Genomic DNA, 22,817 nt, shown 5'->3' on the forward strand with positions numbered 1-22,817 from the left:
TTGGAATCTATGTGAAGCAAAGCATTCGTAAAGCGGTTAATCCCCCCAATGCTATAAGTTATCCCATTTTATTCCTGCGTCCTTGACGTAAAGGAAACGGGCATGCGCACATGTGCTCTCGCGCTCCCGTGTTGCGCAGTGTGACACACGCGGAAACCATCTCAAGTAGATATATATAGTTGGCCGTTGGTGCGATAGAAGTACACGTACGTTTAATCCAGTTGTGTCGGCAAAGACAGGCTGACTCGTTTCGGGAATCGCACTCTGTTTTTCTCTGGCCAAAACCGGAAATAAATAAATAAGTACAAAAAAAAAACATTGTAGACTAATGGTTAGAACATCACGCTGCTGTGCTGGTGGACAAAGGTTCCACCATCGGGCGCGCATTTTTTTTTTTTTTTTTAAGTGTATGAGCTATTTAGCAACACAGCGGCAGCAGCCACGGTCGGGAATGTCCGGGAGGGTTCGCAAGGAGAGCTTCGCTTTAGATTCTTACCTGCGGTACAGTATTTGTCTGAGCCTTTCAATACGCTTAATTTCGTGCCACACTTGGAAACGAGCGCCGTCTCCGATGCGGAGTGCGCATTCTGAAAATCGTGACATTTCTTTCTTAACGCTTCGAATTTCGCAGCGGCGACGTTGCCACGGGGCAACCGGCGCGACGTAATAATAGCGCCGCCTCGGAGGATTTACGCATTTATAAGAACTTGGCGCCCCGCGAACAGTGCGGCTCGAGGGGCCTGAATAATACGCGCGTGCTCAAGAAAGGTGGCTGCACACGGAGGAGGCTCGAACGCGCAGAAAAGCAAAACGGTCCGGACCCCCTGGGGGATTTCTCGCACCCGAACGGAGCCGCGGACGTCCACGGAACAGCAGTTACGACACGCAATCGGCAGTTTCGCCCGAGGGCCGCGAGCACTCGACGGGCGAAGCCTGCAGGATACTCGTCGTTGATCTCAATTATTAAGCTCGCCTATTCGTGAGCTCTCACTTACGCCGCTGAAAAGCCTCATGATGGACAAAATGTCGATTGTTGGGCACGTGTGGACACCTGTGACTGTAAAGAAAAAAAAAAGGAAAATGAATACTATAGAAGAAAGTGATACGCCCGTGAACTCATCTGAAGTGATGCGTCCCTTCAAGTCGTCTGGGGTCGAATTCACTAAGCTTTTCGTTCGTAATTTCTCATTGCTATTGGCCGGCCGCCTTCGCTAATAACATGTTCAGCATCATGATTGGATCGCATTGCTCGTATACGAAGAATTATAGTGTGAGAACCTCTCGTGAATTCAGGTCCTGTAATGCGGTCACGTTGGAGTAACTCACGGCTAGTTCGTCTCTGTATATGGAGGACTCGTGTGACAGAACTATTACAGACGTCTTCGGCATCACGGAGTAAAAAGGCTTCAAAGCAAAGGGTGTACGTTCTGTTTCAAGATCTTAATAAGTATTTATGTGCGCCGCAGTACACACGCACGCACGCACGCACGCACACACGCACATACACACACGCACACACACTGAAGAGTTTGTTGTAATGCAGATATCTGTCTCCCCGCCATTTTCGCATAGTCCAAATGTAGGGTAACCAGGCACGTCTTTGATTAACCTACCTTCCTTTCCCTCTTCGTTATTCTCTCTCTCTGCCTAAGTATCCCGGACACAACGAGCAAGATGCCATTCATGCTATTCTATCGCAGCAATAAAAGAAAGAGAGAGAGAGAGAGAAACGACCAACGCTGATGAGGAAAAGTACTGAGAGCCCCTTACATTAGGTGTTTAGTCGATCGAGTGTAGCGTTCGAAGTAACCAGCGGGCTGTACCGCGAATAATAATAATAATAATATTTGGGGTTTTACGTGCCAAAACCACTTTCTGATTATGAGGCACGCCGTAGTGGAGGACTCCGGAAATTTCGACCACCTGGGGTTCTTTAACATGCACCTAAATCTAAGCACACGGGTGTTTTCGCATTTCGCCCCCATCGAAATGCGGCCGCCGTGGCCGGGATTCGATCCCGCGACCTCGTGCTCAGCAGCCCAACACCATAGCCACTGAGCAACCACGGCGGGTCGGGCTGTACCGCGAAAGAGTGGGGCAGTCTTGTTTAATTTCGACCTATTGTTCTCAAAAGTACAGGTCAATTATGTACACGAGTATTTAGCGTTATTAAGTAACTGCTTTCATTTTTTTTTCGCATGTCCACAGGCTAATGCTGAAAGGTGTTCATTTGCATAGGAATCAAACTTGATTTAGGCCTACTTGGGGCGCGTAAGTTTTGCCGGTGCGCCGTTCGATCAACGGATTGGTGCGTTTCGCCCAGTGCAGCATGTAATAGACCCGTTCACAGCACTATTAAAGAAGAGTTTAGGCGTCAACGTTTAGCGTTTCTTCCGTTACCAAACCGTCCATCAATTCGTGATTGAGTGAGCTCATGAAAGCGGCAAGTTCCTTTGCTTCGTAAATGATAAAAGTACTCCTTTGTGAGCCATATCAGATGATAACAAAATACACAAACGGCAGCAATTTCCCTAGGCTGTATCTTGTTGTATTGATATCTATATTACATTTATGTGGTACCTTGTATATACACGAATGATGCAGTTTAAGAGTATCTATAGTGTTAAACCGAAATGCAAAGAGTCGATGCGCACGGTTAGGTCGTCTGAGAGATTTTGCCTAAGATCGGATCGCCGCGCTGTATCGTTTTAGAATAGCAGGAAATGCGGCTCACATTGTCGCGAACGAGGCGTGTGGATAGAGAGAAAGAGAAATCTTTGTCACGAAGACGTATACTCACACGGATGCAACGGCGCTATTTTTCTATAGGGTCACTAAACGTGTCTCTCCATTCCGTCTGCGCGCAGGATAGAAAACAGCAGTTTGTTTCAATAACGGTTAACGCGAAGACGCTGCAGCACGAACAAATCGTGCTACCGTTCGTCTGTCAGGCCGCGCGCGCGCACGAGCAGAGCGGTCTTTCCGGCAAGTGGGAACAACAGGTGGCTCCCCTATGAGCGGCAAAAAAAAAAAGGGGGACATAACGGAAAGGCCGCAGTTCACTTGCGCGTACACCGTCGCGGGAGGTGCCGCGTCCTTCTAGCGGCAGAGATACGGGCGCATGCGCGGCCGCGCGCCGTGGACGGAGTGTATGGCCGGCGCGGCCATAATCGCGGGGCCTCCCAGCCTGCATCAATATTTATACGCCGCGGCGCGCCTCGTCACGAGCGGCGAGCACGCACGGGCGTCTCGTGAGGCTCGGGCTCCGCTCGTGCGTGCCGCGCACGCCCACCCCGCCGAACATCACGCGCCGGACACTCGGCGGCCGCACGGACTCGGCGGGCTCGTCCGATGTTTTACGAGGCAGTGGTGCCGCTGGAGGGCGGTAATCGGAAGTGGCCGCCGTGGATCCTAAGGCCGAGCGCATTCGCTACGTGCCAGATTTTTACCACTGCTGGGGCCCGAGTCCGGCCCGCAGGGCACCGAGCGTGTGCCAATGCGTTTTAATTCTTTTGCTTAATGTAATTAGTTAGTTGCGTTACGCTACCGCGAGTGCCTTGCGCGGCCACCACTCTCGTATCCTCCAAAGGGTACGAAGTTAGCGGCATGAATTTGTTGCGTTGTACGCGGCTGACGTTCAAGGCCGTCGTCGACGGACTCGGCGGTCGCTCAACGGCTATAAAGGCTGCCCAGCGCGAGGTCGCCTGTTGCACTCGCTGGTCACGTCGACGGCGTTCCGACGAAGGCGAACGGATGTCAACGCACGTTAAGCAACCCCGAGTAATGGAAATCAATGTTGCCGTCCAACACTAGTGGTATAGACACAGCTTCCCAATTTTTAGATTATGTTGCGGTGAATATAATATTCGTACACACGTGGTGGCCACAACAGTACTGCATTAAAGAGCGCTTGTCGTCCTCCGGGACGTTTTTGAAGTTCCCGCCTTTCTCTCCAAGTGAACTTTTTTTTTTTAACTTGTGGCAGTTAGAACATAAAACAGTTTCAGCTCGAGCAGTCAAAAGTTATCTGGTTCAAGGTAGCGGTCTTCTCGACCTAAGCGACACATCACTGGGAACCCCACTAGCTGGGAACAGCTAAGTTGGCGTGGGACTATTTGGACAAAGCTAAGGTTATACTGGGACACTTAGGCTGGCAGTTGGGTGCGCAGTAGGAACCTGGGGCAGCTTGCACGAACATTTAATAATGAAAATAATAATGAATTTAAGATCGCATTCTAGTGCGGACTAGAAGTTCTCTAAAGATCACTTGCGAACGCGTTCTTAAATTTATTATTATTTTCGTTATTAAATGCTCGTGTAAGCCGCCTCTGGCCTCACCGAATTAATACTTGCAATAAATCTTAATCTTGCATCAATAACTACTTTCCATTAAAAACAAAAAAGATAAATAACAAACTTCCTTGCATTAACCAGGATATCCTGCACCTGTCACGCCGTGTTGGTAGACTACGTAAATCAAGGCATTCTAATCCTGGTTCGCGTTCCTTTTGAAAAAAAAAAAAACCAAGGAGGAACTTCGTACTCGCACTAAATATGCTAAAGATTTATATTTTTCAGTGGAGCTCCCTCTGCTACTAAAATCATATCCCCGCAGGTTCTGGACATCAATTTTACCTAGTGAAACGTGCAGTACCGTTTTCAAGATTAACGACGCTATTACTAACGACCCCACCGTAGTTTGGAATGCTTTTACATCGTACTTCCAATCTGTTTTCACCCTCGAAAATCATGTAGTTCCAAAGTTTAGTTACGATGCACAAACTGATAAATTAGGCGATATTGTAATAAGTTCCGATGGTGTCTTAAACCTAATCTTGAATCTCGACACTAAAGGGTGCACCGGTTCAGATGGTATCTCGAATTCTTTCCTTGTAAGACACTCCCTATGGACTGCTCAGTACCTTACTGTAATCTTCCAGAAATCGTTAGACTCTAGTGAAGTACCAAGTGGAAAACAGCCAAAGTCCTGCCTTTGTATAAATCAGGTGATAAACAACTTCTCTCTAACTACAGGCCGATATCTCTTACACCCCAGTCATACAAGAAGTTAGAGCACAATAGTCACAAACATATAATCGAATTCCTTAACTCTAATGATGTTCTAACATCTTCCCAGCATGGTTTCCGTTGTGTTTATAGCAGTGTAACGCAATTAGTCGATTTTGTTCATGATTACTGATCATGATCATGATTACCTAGGCATAGGTAATTAAGTGGATGTCATCTTTATGGACTTCTCTAAAGCTTTTGACTCTGTGATTCATTCTAAACTACTGGTAAAATTAAACGCCATATTCAATAATCCCTGTCTTGTTTCTTGGATAGCGAGTTTTCTTCGCGGTCGCTCACAATTTGTTTCCTTTAACTCAGTGGACTCAATTCCTGTCGACGTTACGTCAGGCGTTCATCAGGGATCCGTATTAGGCCCTTTATTATTTCTAATATGCATCAATGATTTACTTCATAGCACCTCAACTAAAATCAGACTTTATGCAGATGACCGCGTATTATACGAATACATTGATGACCACCACCGTCTTGCCCAATCCCTTATGTCTTTCTGCGCTTGGTACAAAACGTGGCAAATGAACATCAACTGCAGCAAAACAGCCGTGATGTTATTTTCCAAGAGACAGAACCCCCTCTCGTTCGATTATTCTCTGGATGGCATCCAACTTAAAAGAGTGCTCAATATAAATAGTTAGGTTTTATTCCAGCCGAACATCTTTCGCGATCTAAACATATTGAATATGTAAAGGGGAAAGCACTAAAAAAAAATAGGTTATTTGCGCCGCACTTTAGCTAAGACCCTCCGCCATACTAAACTTCTATTGTATAAAACGCTAATTCGCCATGTTCTAGATAATGCATCTGTCGTTTGGTCCCCTACAAACAATGTGAAATAAGCTCGCTCAGTAACGTTCAACGAAAATCTATCCGTTTAATTTGCCAAAATTACAGCCGCACTTTCTCACCAACACAGGCTCAACAATCTTTGAACATGGAGCCATTACTTTCACGTTATCACATTGAAGCCTTAAAACTTTTATATGCAACTAATAACTCCACCTCTGGTCTTTCTGATTGTAACTATATCACATTTACTAACGCAAGTTGTACCCGTAGCTCACACGCCTTGAACGTAACACTTACCTATGCCCGTACTAACACTTTCAAGTAGTTTTTTTCCACGTACAATAGAGGTTTGGAATTCTCTATCCGGTAGCATTCGTTTACTATCACTAAAAGTATTCATAGCTACCACTGGTAAGCACTTCGCTAACAAGTAAAGCGCTTCTTTTTGATCATTCATCTTCTTGTGTTTCATCATCATCATCTTCTTCTTCTTCTTCTTCTTCTTCTTCTTCTTCTTCTTCTTCTTCTTCTTCTTCTTCATCTTCATCTTCATCATCATCATCATCATCAGTCTGGTTACGCCCACTGTAGGGCAAAGGCCTCTCCCATACGTCACCAACAACGTGTTTGTCTTAATGCGTAATGTATAGTAATGTATGTTCCCACTCCTGCTATAGCCCTATTTTAGGCTGCAGTATATTGTAAATAAAAAAATAAACAATAATGCGCAAGTGCAGACAGTATTTTGAGGGTACTGAAAGCCACACGCTCCCGTGTTCACCGATGTAGATACCAAAATAGTACAAGTTACTTCCCCGCCAGCACCTCTTGTTGTCAGTGTGCGGGTGAATAACTACGACCGAGAAGATGCACCACGAAATGCTGAATGGCCAGGTCAATTCCTTCGCACAGGGTACTACTCAACCGTGAAAAAAAAATCACATCAGGGAGAGAAGTTTTATTAAAAGAAAGCGCCTGAGCAGGACAAAAGACGGGGACATGGATACAAAGCATAAGGAAGATATTGAGTTAAGGACGAGGTGATTTGCGCTTGCTCGTGTAGACGTTCCCTCTGAGGATCACTTGCCACTGAATTCTTGGCCCATCACTGACTATGCAGCCCAATAGCTACCGCCAGACGTCGCGCAACATGTGCGGAGCTGGTTGCTCGACAACTCAAGGCAAGTTTGGCTCGACCTTACGTACGCGAGCGGCGATTCGCTAAGGCACAAAATCTCGTCCTCGCTTTAGTCTTTTTTTTTTTTTCATCAAGCTTTATCTTGCATGACAACGCATGATTTTTAGTGGTGGAAAAGGCGAAATTCAAAACAACACAGCACAAGCCGAACCAAAGTAGGATACATAACAAAAAGAAATGGACCCACAGTGTCGAACGCGAAAACATATTCGCGTTCTTATGTGCCAATTTCGCGTCATTGTTGAACACACAGCGGAACCATCACCGGCAGGGGCTTTCCATTTTATATTGTTTTATGTTACTCGCAGCGATGCTGTTTTTAACGCTCGCCAGTTGTTTTTTCACAGCCAATCACTACCTCTCAGAAGCTGGCGCACTCACCATTGTCCTGCTGCGCGCCTTTCAGTTGGGCGTTACATGGGAGCCTGCTCGGCCCCAAGGTTTTGATATGCAGATGGAGGCAAGCAAGCCCGTGTCTTTCATAATAAATGGGCAGATGATCAGTTCCCAGGGTCATTTGCGTCTGTCTGAGGATGGGAATTGCCTTTGTTACGAAACATCTACTTCACGGTAATGACGTGGCAGGTTCTCAGCCAGCAGATGCATTATGCAATGATGTGTTTAGATTCCCTGTTCTCACGCTTTCTTGTTTTATTTTTCCAATCGTGACTTCTTTACATAATTGACCTTCTACAAACAAGAAATTTCATGTGTCAATCCATGTAAATAACGAACCTGGCGTTTATTAGAGCTCCGACACGTGATAGCGTCACTATAGCTTATTTTTTATATTACGGTTGCAGTACTTGCACAACGAGAGTGGAAAAACATGTCAGGCACGACAAAATCAATCACTTTTCAAGAAAAACACGGATGTTGCGATCCAATGGAAGCCGTAATTTTGCTTTTTGATGCGCAGTATTCAGCAAAATTGCTGTGCTGTTGCGTAATCAAGCGCTGTGCGACAGCCTCAGCATTTATTCAGCTAAATCGTGCTGAAATGCGCGAGTTATATCTATAACGAGATAGAAACGCCTCATTCGTTGGACGTCGATCATAGTATACGGGATGATTTGGTGGTAAGCAAAATTTAGTTTAGGAAGAGCCTTATGCATAGCTGTCGTTCTATCTTTGTACCGGAGCAAAGCTGCATCAGCTAATCTGTGCGCACAATTTTTGTGTACAATTTCTGATACCTAGTCTGCGCCAACAATTTCTAAAGCTTGAAAAAAAAGCAACCGCAAAGAAAGTGACCATCATAGCTGTGAGCTTTTGCCGGGACTGCGGCTGCGTGGCTCTCTTTGAAGATACGGAAATTTTAGCGAGACACATCTCACAGCTCACGAGGGAAATTATACAAGCTGATTTCATCAGAAAACTGGGTAGTGTGTGCGTTAGTGATCTTTCTATCGCGCTGACCCTTAGTGAAGCCATGTATTTCAACTGACTGCCTTTCATTTTCTGCGCATGCCCCCTCTTGTATATATACACATGATGTGGCAACGCAATAAAATATTGTTGGAAGTCAGCGCAGTGTATGTCGTCTCTCGCAGTTCTTGTCCTTCGCGCTGTACGTCGTAGTTATCATCTTAGCTATTAAGGGTTCATCAGGCAAGTTAGTTGTTATTTTGATTGCATTAAATGCGCAGGAATATGCAAATTCAAACATCCATGTCTCTTACACAGAGTCTGATCGGTTGCGCGGTTGTCATGAGAACTTCGCACAACGACTCTGCGTCTGTCCACTCTTTAGCGCGGTAGGGCAAGTGCCGTGACGTGGCAGACAGACTGGACAAATGTCCACTCTCAGGTCAGTATATATGTTCCGAGTCACCTAATGATACCAAACGTCGTCCGCGCAGAACTATGTAAATGCACTGCTTCAGTTCTACGCGTCCGTGCGATAGCCAGTAACAACACTGCTTGTTACCCCTGGGTTGTGGTTGTATACGCGTGTTCTTTCTGCTTCTCTCTTTTCTCTTGCAGCCCATAACCCCCTTACCCCCGTGCAGGGAAGCCAACCAAAATCATATGTGGTCACTCTCCCTGCATTTCTACACCTATTCACTTTTTGTCTCCGATTGGTAAAAAGGGCTCACATCCACGCTGGGTGTCTTGCCTCCTAGGTGCGATATTTAGAGATAAAGAGAGGGAATGCAAGGAAGGGACGGGTCGACAAACTTGTACTTGTGTGCATCGCGGATAAAGCTCAGAAGTCGGTGCGCGGCTGTAAAAGAATTTAAAAGCTGTTTTTTCTTCGAACGTTCCTCTATAAATGAATTGTGTGCTAGCGATTAGATACATTTTTTTCACACGTTTCGACAGGAAGTGCGTGGAAGACGTAGAACTAGGACGCTTCTTACTTAAAATCGCTAATTAACGAGGGCACTGTTTGATTACTTTGACCACACGGCACTGACCGCAGTCTCCTGTAGAGGACAGTTATTTCGGAAACAAATCCCGGAGGTGGGCCGTTTTACCACTGAAGAAAATCTTTCGCTTTCAGGAAAAGTGCTAAACAAGATATGCGGCATCCAGTTGTCAATTTCTTCTTCTTCTTTGATACGGTAACTAGATGGCTTTATTTAGGAGTACCCATCGTGGTTTCTCAGTGGCTATGGTGTTGGGCTGCTGAGCACGAGGTCGCGGGATTGAATCCCGGCCACGGCGGCCGCATTTCGATGGAGGCGAAATGCGAAAACACCCGTGTACTTCGATTTAGGTGCACGTTAAAGAACCCCAGGTGGTCGAAATTTCCGGAGTCCTCCACTACGGCGTGTCTCATAATTAGAAAGTGGTTTTGGCACGTAAAACCCCATAATTTAATTAATTTTATTTAGGAGTGAAACTAGACAAGAAACGGCGCTCATAAAGCTCGACGCTAGTGTTCGTAGGGCCCACAGATAAATTTATTCTTGTGTTTCTTCTTTGCGGCTTTCTATACGTATGCCTGTGAAGTATTTTTTTCAAATACTACTTGCAATCCAGCGTTCTTCATGCCCATTTGGTCTTATCTGTCTTGTTTCACGGCGCTGGTATATAGGCACTCTAATTCGGTAACCAACTAGCCCGCCTTTCAGCCTTAATTATAGCCTTCTTGAATGGAGCACACCCTTGAGGGGAGAGGCCAACTTTTGTAGATGTTCGCACACAACTGATCGAAGCTTTCTCGAGCAGTATTACTGAATATAACGCAAATAATCGCGTTTGTTGTCGAAGATGTTTCGAAGCACAGTGCTTTGAACGTAAAGAATGTAAAAATTGCACTCCTTGGAAACGACTCAATAAGGACTCCGCTGAACCAATGTAAAAACCTCGTCGATACGAGATTTTGAATGCACCGGGCATATGCAAAATGACTCTCGCATTTCCTATTTCCCATCTCTACGTGTCCACTTGCGTCGTGCTGCTCTACCACCTTATTACATGACGCAACTCGCTGTTACTATCAGTGGCCTAAGGGTCCAGGTGGTTCATATCCCTCGCTGGCTGCATCAGACTGTTCAGCCATTGCGAGCCTGAATCCTCTACGGCGCGGTAATAAATGCCTCCTTGCGCAGCTTGACTCTATACAGCGCTTTCATAACCGCGGTATTCCTCGTCCCTGCTCTTCTCCCTCACTCGGCGCCCATTGTCCCTAAATGAGCTCTTTTATTAATCCAGCCTCCACCGACGGACACCGGCGGCAGCCGCAAAATATCGCAGTCTGGCGTTCGCGCCCCTGCTGCGATTTTGAGAAACACAGCAAAGCTAAACGCACAAAACGATTCGCGCCGTTCTGTCGCTATGCCCGAAAGTAGGCGCACAGCCCCGCTCTCGCCTCAACCCTTCTCCGCACCTGCATCCGTCTGGTCGCGCATTGGAAAGCGTCATTAACGAAATGAGCGCGCAGGGAGCTCGCTCAGTTTTTTTTTTTTTTCTATCGCTCTCTCTCTCTCTCTCTTCTACCTCATCACCGCTGGAGCTGCAGCGAAGCCTGGCCCCGCCGGGCTGCCGATCGAAGGGACGCGATGCCGAGAGCGACCCACGCCAGCAGTGACGGATAAGCGGCCCCGGCACTCGAACCTCGAGTCGATGTGGCCCACAGCTGAGTGGTTCGGTCAACTCTGACGTTGTCTCGTCCGTGCACAGTGGCCTCTAGGGCACTTGGCGACACGCCATCGAACTTTGCGTCACCCTTTACGAACGCGGAGAAACCAAAGCCGTCGTGGGCGAAGCGATGGGCTGCGGAACAAAGGAAACGGATTTTCTTCGCGTAGCTGCTGACACTGAGAAATAGTTTTGAAGCGCAGATGCGGCCACACTTGGCATCCAAGCCGCACATACGGGAGCGTTGTACCTTGAACCCAGCAGATGCTGCGAGATGTCGCACTTTATTGTTCCGCAACCTACTGAAACAACGCTGTGGACTCGAACCGTGTCGCTCCTATATACCTAAACTGAAGGAGCAGAAGACGGGAATAAGTGGTTACTAAGGGTTTACCCCGGCATAACTACCTCGCTCAAGGCAGAGCAAGGGCATAAACACAGCTCAAGGCCTGAACCACTTGGCATCAAATAGAACGTAGGGTGGAAGAGGGAGCAACACAAGATTATAAGCAATTAACCAAATGAGTTCCAGGAAAACCAGCGGCGAAGAAAGAGATTCACAAAAGTCGGTCGCCTTTTCATGGAACAGAGGTGTTTCTCAGAGAATGAGTGAGGGGCAGGTTTACAGGAAGTACTTTCTGGCCTTGCCGCGAATATCTGGCGGACGGCTGACGTTTGACCAGGGTCAGCATTAGCGGGAAGGGAAGAGAATGGGTGAAAACAGAACGAAGAGACCGGCAGGAGTGTATATTGCATTGCGTACTCTTAGGCGTCAGCTACAAGTCGAGCTTCTTTAAAAACATACGTAAGTAATGTAGCTATTCTGCTTTACCAAGTCGTAGGCCGCAATAACACCGAAAAACAAGCAAACACTACAGTCGTACCAAACCCTTAATGCGTGCATTACAAAAAGAACGCTCGCTGCTACAGCAGCAATAACGTAACAGCTGTACCACTGGAATTGTTAAGAGATCTTAGTAGCACGGTCGAACGATTTTGTTACGATCATAGTGCTTATATGTACAAGCTCCGGCATCTTCTGCATGCGTAACGGGTACGTTCATTATAAGAGTGTGCGCGAAGAAGTTTCCCGTTACCTCGAAACTGCTGGGGCCCCGGTTTCGAAGGAAGCACCTCAAAGTTTGCTCACGAGAAATGTAGCAACAGTGCCACCGGGTCGTTAGATGCAATCTGTCCGTCCCAACCAGAGCACTCGAATACGACCACGTCTCACCTTTGCTTTTGTTTGTTTTGTTTGCTTGTTTCGATAAATTAGCCGATTCAGTGAGTAATATAAACTCCATTCTTGGCGAAAAATATTTCTCATAATGTCGATGCCAGTTAAAATTTTCCTTAAGGTGGAGGAAACCTAGGTGCGATAACATATAAATTTGCCAAAAGAGTCGGTGCTTTTTAGAACAGGACGCGGGTAAATGAAGGCACTGACTTTGAGAGCAGCGAAATTATGCGCGTACTCACTAAGCACTTAGTTTGGCCGAAGGGACAAAAAAATAGTCGACGAAAATAACCGGAGCTCTTACACTTATTCTCTTTAGGAAGACTAGATTACTAAGACAAAAATTAGGAGTAAGCTGGCCACAAGCATCACCTCTTTATTTAAAACACACGAGCAACAACAGAAATACAAAGCTACCCGAGTTTGCGTAAGCCGCCTAAGACTATGCCCTACATATAGTGAAGAAATTCTGCATTAAATAGTCTTCGACAACGTGGTCTGACGACGTAGCGAAAATATTTATTCTGTACGTAGTGAATCCTGAAATAAAATTCAGGCTTTCTGTTAACTTGTTGAGAGGCATGGAAAATAGGTTTAATCAACTTCGGCTACACGTGTGACCTTCCCCAATTCTTACATAAAGTAGGGGGCACTCCATCATCATCATGTGCTTGTGGGGAAGCAGATGAGGACAACTCGCATATGCACTTAACTTGTCTGCTTTATGAACAGCAAACGAAAGAACTGTGTGTCAAGTTTAGTGCGATGGGGAGTCATTTAGTGCAACAGGGAGTCAGGGACTATTCTTGGGCCGTGGCCTTCTCCAGACATTTCAAAGAGAACATTTTATGTGCGATGCGGATTTTTTTTTTTCGTGCAATCAAGCCTCAACATACTGGCAGTGTGCATGAATTTGAACTTTCACTTTTATTTTACTTTATTCTTTACTTTGTACTGAGTCTGTATGTGTTTGGCTTTTATTTTTATTCACATTTTCAACTTCGCGCTGAAGTGTAACATCAGGTAATCCACTACTTTCTTTTGGTTTTCGTTCTTTCCATGTTCATCAGAATGTTTTTTTTTTAAAGTAATGTTCATCCCTCACAGCCTATATACGAGTTAAATACAAGATAATAGTAGCAGGACGCACGAGCCTCTCCCCTTTATCCCCCCCCCCCCTCGTTAAATATATCTACTATCACCTACATAGCCATATGTGTGACTTATGAATGACCTGTGCCTAGATTGGCGAACGTTGCATTTCTTCAGCTATCAGTAACCTGCCGCAAAGACTGTAGCCCATTTCCTGAAGGTGTGATTTCGTTTATGAGTCAAACGTGATCCTCGAGCATTTAGATTCCACAGAGATTGATAACAAAGAAATCTAACGAAGAGATGAGAGTGCTATTTAGAAACGTCCATTCCTACATACACATTAGAAAATGGAAATTAAAGAAGAAAAAACAGAAAAATTCATCTCCTCTGTCACGTAGCACTGTACGGAGAGAACACGGAAACATAGAAAAAAAAAAGTAATAAACGCAATATTTTCAGTCCCACTCACCGTTCCATTCCACTACACCTTTAATCCCCTGAGGAAAACAGGCGATTTCTTCAGTGTAGAAGCCCTTCGTGTCGGCCCACTTTCCATCCTCTACCATGGTACTATGCAATGAAGGTGAGTTGTAAAATATAGCATCGGGTAACCCGTTAACAACTGTTGTATTGCCTTTCTCGCTTGTAACAAAAATTAATTTAATATCTTGACATCGAAAGATCATAAATAACTTCACCTATCTATCACATCATGAGAAACCAACAACCAAACACACCAAGGACAACATAGGGAAAATTACTTGTACTTACTAATCGAATTACAGAAATGATAAATTAATGGCAATGAATGTGGCTGAAGAAACAACTTGCCGCAGGTAGGGCATTGATCCCACGTCTTCGCATTACGCGTGCGATGCTCTAACCAACTGAGCTACCGCGGCGCCGTTTCCCTATCCACTTTCTTCAGCATTTATGCATTACTACTAGAACTAACCTTGGGAGTGTTAGCCAGCGCCACCACTCATAAAACTTGGCGGCGGATGTGGAACACCCTTTCTGCCGCAGGCGTCACGAGTACGTGGTATTTCAGGCTGAAGGCAACTGGTCAATAAACCCACACATGCAGCCCTGAAGGCATCGATGTTGCCGGATTCGAGACCCTTGTTATGTAAGAACGAGAAGAAAGGGGGTTAACCGAGAAGCCAGATTTTTATTGATCATATCATGAGAAGCCAACAACAAAAGACACGAAGGACAACATAAGGGAAATTACTTGTACTTGCTAATTGAATTAAAGAAATGGTAAATTAATGGCAATGGAAGTGAATGAAAAAACAACTTGCCGCAGTTGGTGAACGATCCCACGTCTTCCCATTAGGCGTGCAATGCTCTGCGAGCGTAACGCAGAGCATCATCGCAGAGCATCGTCGCGACGTGTTGTCTCCGTTGCAGCCGAGCGCGCTCGCAGTAGTTTCTCTACGGCTCCGAAACGGGTCGATCACGGGTCATACGTACTCCTGAGGAGCAGGCAGCTTTCGATCAGAAACGCCGCGAGCAGAACTGGGAACGAGCTCGTCTAGGCCGTGTCGATGCTGCAGCCCGAGCCCAACAGACTCGTGCAGCCGAATGCTAGCAGCAACTGCGTACCGAGGATACGGCAGCCTACCAAGCCGTCGTTTAATGAACAGTCGGGATTAACCCAGTGATAAACACCGGGGCCGTACGTTCCAGGTTCGCTGGTTAACCATCTGTACGGAGTGCTTGGGTGGCCATTTCTTTTTTTACAGCGAAGCTGTCTAGCTGTGTATGGCTAGGATCTCGCGGATTGCGTCCACGCGTAGACCGACAATTTTTCGTACGTGGGCCGATCCCGAAGATAGTGCAATACCGGTCCAACTCGCGGCGGAGGTGAAGCAGGCGTTAAGCACTCCCCATACGTGAGCCAATCCCGAAGGTAGTGCAATGACGGGCCGACCCGCCGCGGAGGTGAAGGAGACGTTAAGCATTCCCCTGGGCCGATCCCGAAGATATCGAATACCGAGCTGAACCACGGTGGAGGTGCAGTTCGCCATTAAGGTGCCCACATACACAGCTTCTCTGGTCATCCTTATTCACAGAGTGAAAGGGCACTCAGTTTTACATAAGCTTTCATTATTTCCAGCGTTTTCCAGAACGAACATCATTGTGGTCACAGCTATTAGCGTTACCGGTCACCGCTTGGCCGTGCCGGAGCGCCAACAGGTTAAGAGGTTAAAATCAGGCCGGTGAAGTAGGGCATCCATGAGTCAGGCGTGAAGAGGTCCCATCGTAAACCGCAGCCACGCGGCTTCACTCATCGCATGACCGCTGCCTCAGCAGGAGGCGGGCGAGAGAAGCGGCGGCGTGACGAGCCAGGTTCGGACCGCGATTTCCCAGAGCCGCGGAAACGGGGCCTCGCCCAGACGCCATAAAGCACTCGGCACACCGAGAGCCCCCCTCCCCGCGTGGCGTCGTCATTTTCGCCGGGCCGCGCGCTTTTGAGTCAGTCCAAGGTGACGCAGCCAGCCAGCCAGCCAGGCGCGTTGTTCGTCGCCTGCACCGGCGCCCCCACCGTGGGGCACGCGGAGAAGCCGCGGCTCCCAGCGGCGGCCCGTGCAACCTCGCCCCGTGCGACGGGGCTAGCTCCCACGTGCTTGCGCGCTGTCTCGGCCGGTAAAAATAACGCGACCGGCCGACGCCTACAAGTGCACACGCGTTCACGTGCAGCGCTGTCAGGACGAGCGGTTCGGACGCGACTTTATCGCTGCCGTGGCTGCAGGGCGAGCCGTCCCCGAAGGGAGAGGGAGAGGCTTAGCCAGAATTGCGCACGCTAGGCCTGCCCGCACTGGGGGAAAGGAAATACGGAAAGGAAGAGTAGGGCAAGAAACGCAGTAAATGTACACGCATGGGCGTTCAGTAGGCGACCACATAGTCCAGCAGACATCACGAAGCGCAACAGCGTTCTGTTCGCTTTTCCTGCGTTCAGGGGCCGAATTCACAAAGGTTTTCTTTCGTAAGTGCTCTTCATTATTGGCCAGCCGCCTTCGCTAATACTATGAACATCATCATTGGCTAAAACTTTCTCTTACGAACGATTCTAGCGTGAGAGCTTTTTTGTTAATACGGACCAGGTCTTCCGTGGCTACAGTCTCAACCTTTTTTTTTTCTTCGTTCTTCCGTAGCAAGCGCGCCAATGCCCGCTAAGCGGTCGTAGACCACGTGCCTGATTGGGCTGCACGAAATATCAGCACAAATCACGGGCGAGTGCGAAGGTTATTTTTCACGAATTGAAACTAGTATTTGTTTTGTTCTTGCTGTCATTGTTCCTTGCACTTTGCCTATTTATTTACGAGGTATGTGCCGGTATTCACACAAAACTCTTACGCTAGAATAGTTCGTAAGATCAAATTCCAGCTAATCCTCATGCTGGACATATTAGCGGAGGCAAGCGGCCAATGGCAGTGGTTTCTAACGGTGTTGTGTAATAGCACTCCATCGCGAATCAACGGATTGCTCTCGATTTGACCAAGCTTCATTCTTGGTAGCTTTGAAGCTATATGAATACCTCTGATATGAAAGTTTGCAAAATTTTCATTGATTGGTTGACTGATTTTATTTATTTATTTATTTATTTATTTATTTATTTATTGAAGTGAGGCATTACCTTCATGAACTTTGTATCTCAACTAGCAATACACGCTGACGGACGTATTACCAAAGTATTCAATTTTTTTTTCGTTAAGATCAGAAGTCCTGAGGGCCAGTGGGAGCCGAAAACGGAGCATTCGCAGGAAGATTGCCGTGCTCTACTAATTGAGCTACAATAGCGACTATCCCTCTATCCAGTTTCCTGAATATTTTTGTATGCGTACTAGATCTAACCCTGAGAGTTTTGCTTCCCTAGTAACTTTAATCCTTAAGGCTCGACTACAACGTGGTGGCGGTGGTGAGTTGCGCTGTGTTACTTTCGGACGTTAAACCCAATAAATTGATCAAACCAAATAAGGAGATATTTCTATAAAGTATAGTTAAGATTACATCTTTAGAACTTGACTCATAATATCACTACACAAGCAAACCCACAATACGCTTCGCCAAGGACACTACGCCGACGCGGGAAGAAAGTTATTCGCAAGTTGACGAAGCAGCGCTGTACTGACTGCCGTGATGGTGAAGGCTGCCTCTCCTAATTAAGCAAAAACACATTAAGTGTCATGTACTTTTAATGGTCATGTAATAAAAAGGGACCTGCACCGTGTTTAGAGGGCAGGTGCACAAAACGGCAAGAGGAAAGAGAAACCTCAGTCGACGACTGTAAAAGGACAAGGCGCGGTTCATTACGCAGAATCTTATGAAACGATCGACAAACAACACAGCGAGACGTATACCCGTTCTTCTGGTAGAGAGCAGGGGTGCCTAGTGCGCCGCCATGTAAAAAAACCGACTGAGCTTCGAAGCTTTGCGGACGATGAAGCAATTCTATGAAAACGTTAATGGAGACAGCCTTTATGCGCTACTTTAGACGGTGGGATTGTGGATTCCATGCAAGGACACTAGTCCACCGTGCAGCAAGGGTTGAAGGAGAAAGCCAAGGAGAGAAGAGGCAAGAGGAAGAAGGAGAAGAGAGCGCGGGCTTGCACAGTTGTAGTGTGTACCATGGGCATTGCGCAACGCGGACTGTCTCACTCGCTAGAGCCCGGGGCCAAGTTAGATTGCGAGATAATGAGCGGGAAGCGCATCTGGCGACGTTCCGGTCTCTCATTTTCACGCTCTCGTAGTGTGTTTGCGGTGGGCGGCGGAGTCGACGAACAAATGTGCGTCGCTCGCAGTGACACGCCCGCAGTGATCGGTGCCAAGCCGTGGCTAGGTAAGGGTATGCGCGCATGGCCGATGTGGTAGGGTGACGACAGCAAGTCGGAACAGGGGAATAGACGCGGAGCAGTAGGGATACGGAGTAACCTTCAATTAGCTGACGCTGTCAGCTGCAATTTATGGGGACAACAGCGAGCCTCGCAGTTTTTTTTCTAATGTTTCTTTTTTCATTCACATATGGTTATTGTAGCATACCCCGATGCCTTGTTTTGTTTTGTTTTTCCAATATGTTTAAAATGATGCTTCCTGTCTTGTACAGCTCTCCGTCCGAAAGGCAATCATAGTACCTGCAAAATGACTGCATATTGCATAGCAGCTTCATCGACGCAAACGTACACTCAGAATACGGCACTTATTAGTGACCAGTAAAGCAAACGCGGAGCTCATCACGATCTTACGTCCTCCGTCGCTTCCAACTGCAATACCATGGAATTTTCCCATCACCGACGGACATAAATGTTGTGAGGCTTCGAAAAAAGGAAACCTGTATTAAACTGCGCTATATCTTGCTGTATATGTGTATTTTTACATCAATCATTATGTGGATTCGTGTCCGCCAAGAAACTAAACTGACTTCTGGCACGTTAGCCATTGAGCTGGCACAGCGGGTCAACCGGGGTCGGTCGAGGATAAGGCTGTTCTTTTTAGATTGCACTTTCGCTTACATCTTTCATTTGTTCTACATCATATCTTTTTTCTACAAACGAGGTCAACGATCGCAAATAATGACGATCGCAGGAAAATATAGAAAATGTTCCGAACGAAAGAAATACAACTCGGGAATTCAATGGACACCAAAGGTAGAAAGAAAAATAACTGAAAAGCTCCAAGTTGAAGACTTGAATTGAAGATTCTGACGCGCCTTAATGAAACAGCATGAATCAGAAAGGAAAATAAATGTTAGCTGAGATTTACAAAAATCAGACACATACGGAGGTTTGAGTTCTTTACTGTTCGCTAAATTTCAGTTATTAGAATTGATCATAACTATTAACCTGTAATAGCGGTTGCATCGAACCGAAAACAGAAAAATGCTTACTTTTGTTAGGAAGAGTTGCGCGTATGAAAGGACGAACACAGGAAAAAACTAGGCAGACGGAAAGAGCGAGGAAGGGGATGGTGGCGTACCACTAAAAATGAGAATTCACTCATAATCGGCGCCGTAGTTGCTTAGTGGCTGCGGTGTTGGGCTGCTAAGCAAGAGTTCGCGGGATAGAATCCCGATCACGGCGGCCGCATTGCGATGGGGGCAAAATGTGAAAACACCCGTTTACTTAAATTTAGATGCACGTTAAAGAACCCCTGGTGATCAAAATTATTCCGGAGTCCCCGACTACGGCGTGCCTCATAATCAAATCGTGGTTTGTGCACGTAAAACCCCATAATCTAATATTTTTTACCCACAATCATCATCACCGCCATCATCATCTCTGACATAGATGCGCTCAAAACGATAGTCAAAGCAGAATAAACGATAAGAAAAGAGAAAAACAAAGCACGGGAACATAATTTCTGAAGTTCACGTACAAAAAATATATGTTGTTGTCGTCATCGTGGTTGTTGTTGAAGACGGCTATGTTGCCGCTGAAGGCACGCGGATTACGTCTAAACGAGCTTAATGGCAAGTCACGTTTTGTGCTTACAGTGCAAAGCAGAAGTGGAGCGAAAATCCACCATTTAGGTTCTGATATTTATAAGCCTGCATATTAGAACATATAGCTTCCTTCCTTGCTTCAGTTTGTGAGTGTTTATGTTTGTGAGTTAGAGTGTCTCTCTTTGAACATTTAAGGCACAAAGGCGACCGCAAATTCAGCTGCAGGGCGTCGTGATGGACCGCCGTGTAGCACATGTCAGGCGTGCTCCTAGGATGAAGTCCAAACGCCGCGAACTCGGGTGACAGAAGAAGTTTGCCCGGTTTAATCTCGCGTCGCCTTATATAGGCTTCGAAGCACAGCACCACCTTATTATCTCGATCCTCTTCTTGTATACACATCCAAGCACGACGTAGTAGGATCAATGACATACGCAGTTCTCGCCGATCGCCTCGGGTCTCTCACGTGGCGCCGAGCATGAGATATGAGAGAGAGAAATCGGTTGGTTTCCTGGAGCGCCGAGTAGCAAAATAAACCGCCATTTTCCTGGAATATGCTAAACATAACAAGGACAATTACAGTGCACCTGAAGAGTAGTAAATTCCATGCTGATTAAGAGGAAGCACGTGAGCACAGAGTAAAAACAAGACAAGGAGCAAGACAAGTACCCTCCCTGCTTCCTTACTTCCAGCGCTCCTTTTCCTCTCAACAATTGCAGCACTTATAATTTACAGGGACCCAAAAAGTAAATTATTGAAGCAGATATTTGTTCCGCTATACGCGCGTTGTCCTGGTTCCAGTAGCCTATAAAAATAAGCACGTTTTTTGTGGCTGCAGTGATTTATTCTTCAGAAGGAGGCCGCTCACCAATCAGTCTGCACTTAATCCCGTCCTGAGTCCCAACCCATTCTACTCTAAACTTTCTAGTCTCCTCACGCCATCCAATTCTCTGCCATCATCGACTTCGTTTTCCTTCCCATGACACCCATATTATGTTACCCTTACTAATAGATGCTTTCTCTAATAATGAGTTGTCTGCTATGCTAGAAGTCCTTGAACGCGACAAAGAAAAGCGAGAGCTCTAGTGTCAAAAAGCACTGAATATCTTGCGTTTCACTTGTGATATGTACAACAATCATCTACGAACGAGAAGCAAGACGGAAGTGTGCACCACTAAACGCTCAACCAAGTAGTGCCAATTCTATTTATAAGCCGCTTCACGGCAAATTTTTGAAACAGAGGACTGCGCCGGATCCAATCTTTGGCTCCCTAGTGAGGAGCAGAGGGGAGAAACTGAGGAAACACATCAATGCCTTCATTCTTAAAGCTTGCGCAGCTACCAGCTTCACGTGAATGACTAACGTATAGACTATATGTGACCAGATGAGCGTAACCAAGAAGAAACCACAACACGCACAGGACAGGGACATGGAATTAAACAGTACCTATGAGCCTTACGGCGCACCACACACAACGCTGTAAGCTTGCATGTTTGTAAAGTCTTTCGTCGCAGGTAATCACTGCATGTTTACCGCCACGAGTGCACAATGAATACGACCCTCAAATGCATGGCGCGCTCTCGTAGTCGCAATGCATGGAGCAAGGAAACACACTACGGTAAAATAGGCTCGTTGATTTTTTTTTCCTTTACATGAATTTAGCAGTGCAGCCGGAGAAGAAAGTTGAGGAAAGGTAAGCCAAACCCGAGTCCTTTAAAGGGCCGCGAGCGCGCAATATGTGCGAACAGCACCTGTCTCTGTGTAGCCTACCTTTTCGTTTGCCTACCGTTATTAAATAACAATGTCAATATATTGGCACAATTTGACCCTTTTTACCGCGTTATTTTCTTAAAGTGTGTTCATAATTGTGTTCCATTGTATCCCCCATTTATCTCTTCGGGCATCCATTGGCTTCCACATTGTAGCGATTCGAGTTCAAGTTGAAGTTCATTTATTTACCACATACATGGAGTTTCACCTAAGTGGTTGGGACTAGGGGGAAAAAAGCTGCATGAGAAAAAAAGACAGCCATGAAATGAATTCGCTAACTGCGCTAGATTTTATACTTATTGACTGACAGTAATGCACGTATGCGAACTGGCATAAGATTAAGTGAGTGGCCAATTTTTACTTTGCTCTGGCTCAACATGAACAGTTTGGTAGTGTTTGGCACCACTAGGAGCCTACCGACACAGACAGTTTGATCAGCTGGTCAAGCATAAAAACAACATCTAAAATAAATATATTCAACGATATGAGTTGTGCTCTCGATAAAGAATGTGAAACCCGAAAGCAGGCTCACCCGAAGGAATAAAAGCGCAAAGATTCAGGACGCTGCAATAAATGCTTCGCGACTATAAATATGGTATCCTTTCGTAGTTGGATAAATTGAGAATAAATATTTGGATAAATAAACAGTGACATAATATTACAAACTCAAAAAACAGGTGAGTACGGCACCGGGTGCACAAAATAATTCTAACAATTAAATATAAGAAAATCAGAAGGGTTCAGCAGACGTGGGAACTCAGCGCCCTCGAAGCCCCTCCGAAGCGTGCTTTCCTGCACCAAACATAAGGTAGAGAGGAAGCCCAACGCGCAAAGCCTGAGGACAGTGCTTTCGTTCAGCGATATGGAATTCACGTATGACAACTTCCACAACACGCGTATAGCTGAGGCATGTCGAAGGTGTTATACGGATTTACAGTGAAGTTCATAGCCCTCATTTACAGCGGAACCCGTAGCCACCAGGCAGTCCCCGACACCTTTGTTCGTTCGCCCGAAGACGTAGCAAAAACTACACCCCGTGACAGCGTCTTTTGCGTTGGCCGACTTCTAGAAGGACTTAGGCGGCATTAGTTGCATCAAGATGTCGAGTT

General features: G+C 46.3%; 1 protein-coding gene and 1 non-coding gene across 3 annotated transcripts in view; both read right to left on the reverse strand.

The window, feature by feature from the left end:
- Positions 1–22,817, reverse strand: part of jp (junctophilin) — a 107,109-nt gene that overhangs the window by 76,866 nt on the left and 7,426 nt on the right. The gene's annotated exons all lie outside the window — the stretch shown is intronic.
- Positions 14,325–14,398, reverse strand: TRNAT-CGU (transfer RNA threonine (anticodon CGU)). Its single transcript has one exon. It is a non-coding gene; the product is annotated as a tRNA-Thr (tRNA).

Source organism: Dermacentor variabilis, chromosome 1 (assembly GCF_050947875.1).
Source record: "Dermacentor variabilis isolate Ectoservices chromosome 1, ASM5094787v1, whole genome shotgun sequence".
Taxonomy (NCBI): Eukaryota; Metazoa; Arthropoda; class Arachnida; order Ixodida; family Ixodidae; genus Dermacentor; species Dermacentor variabilis.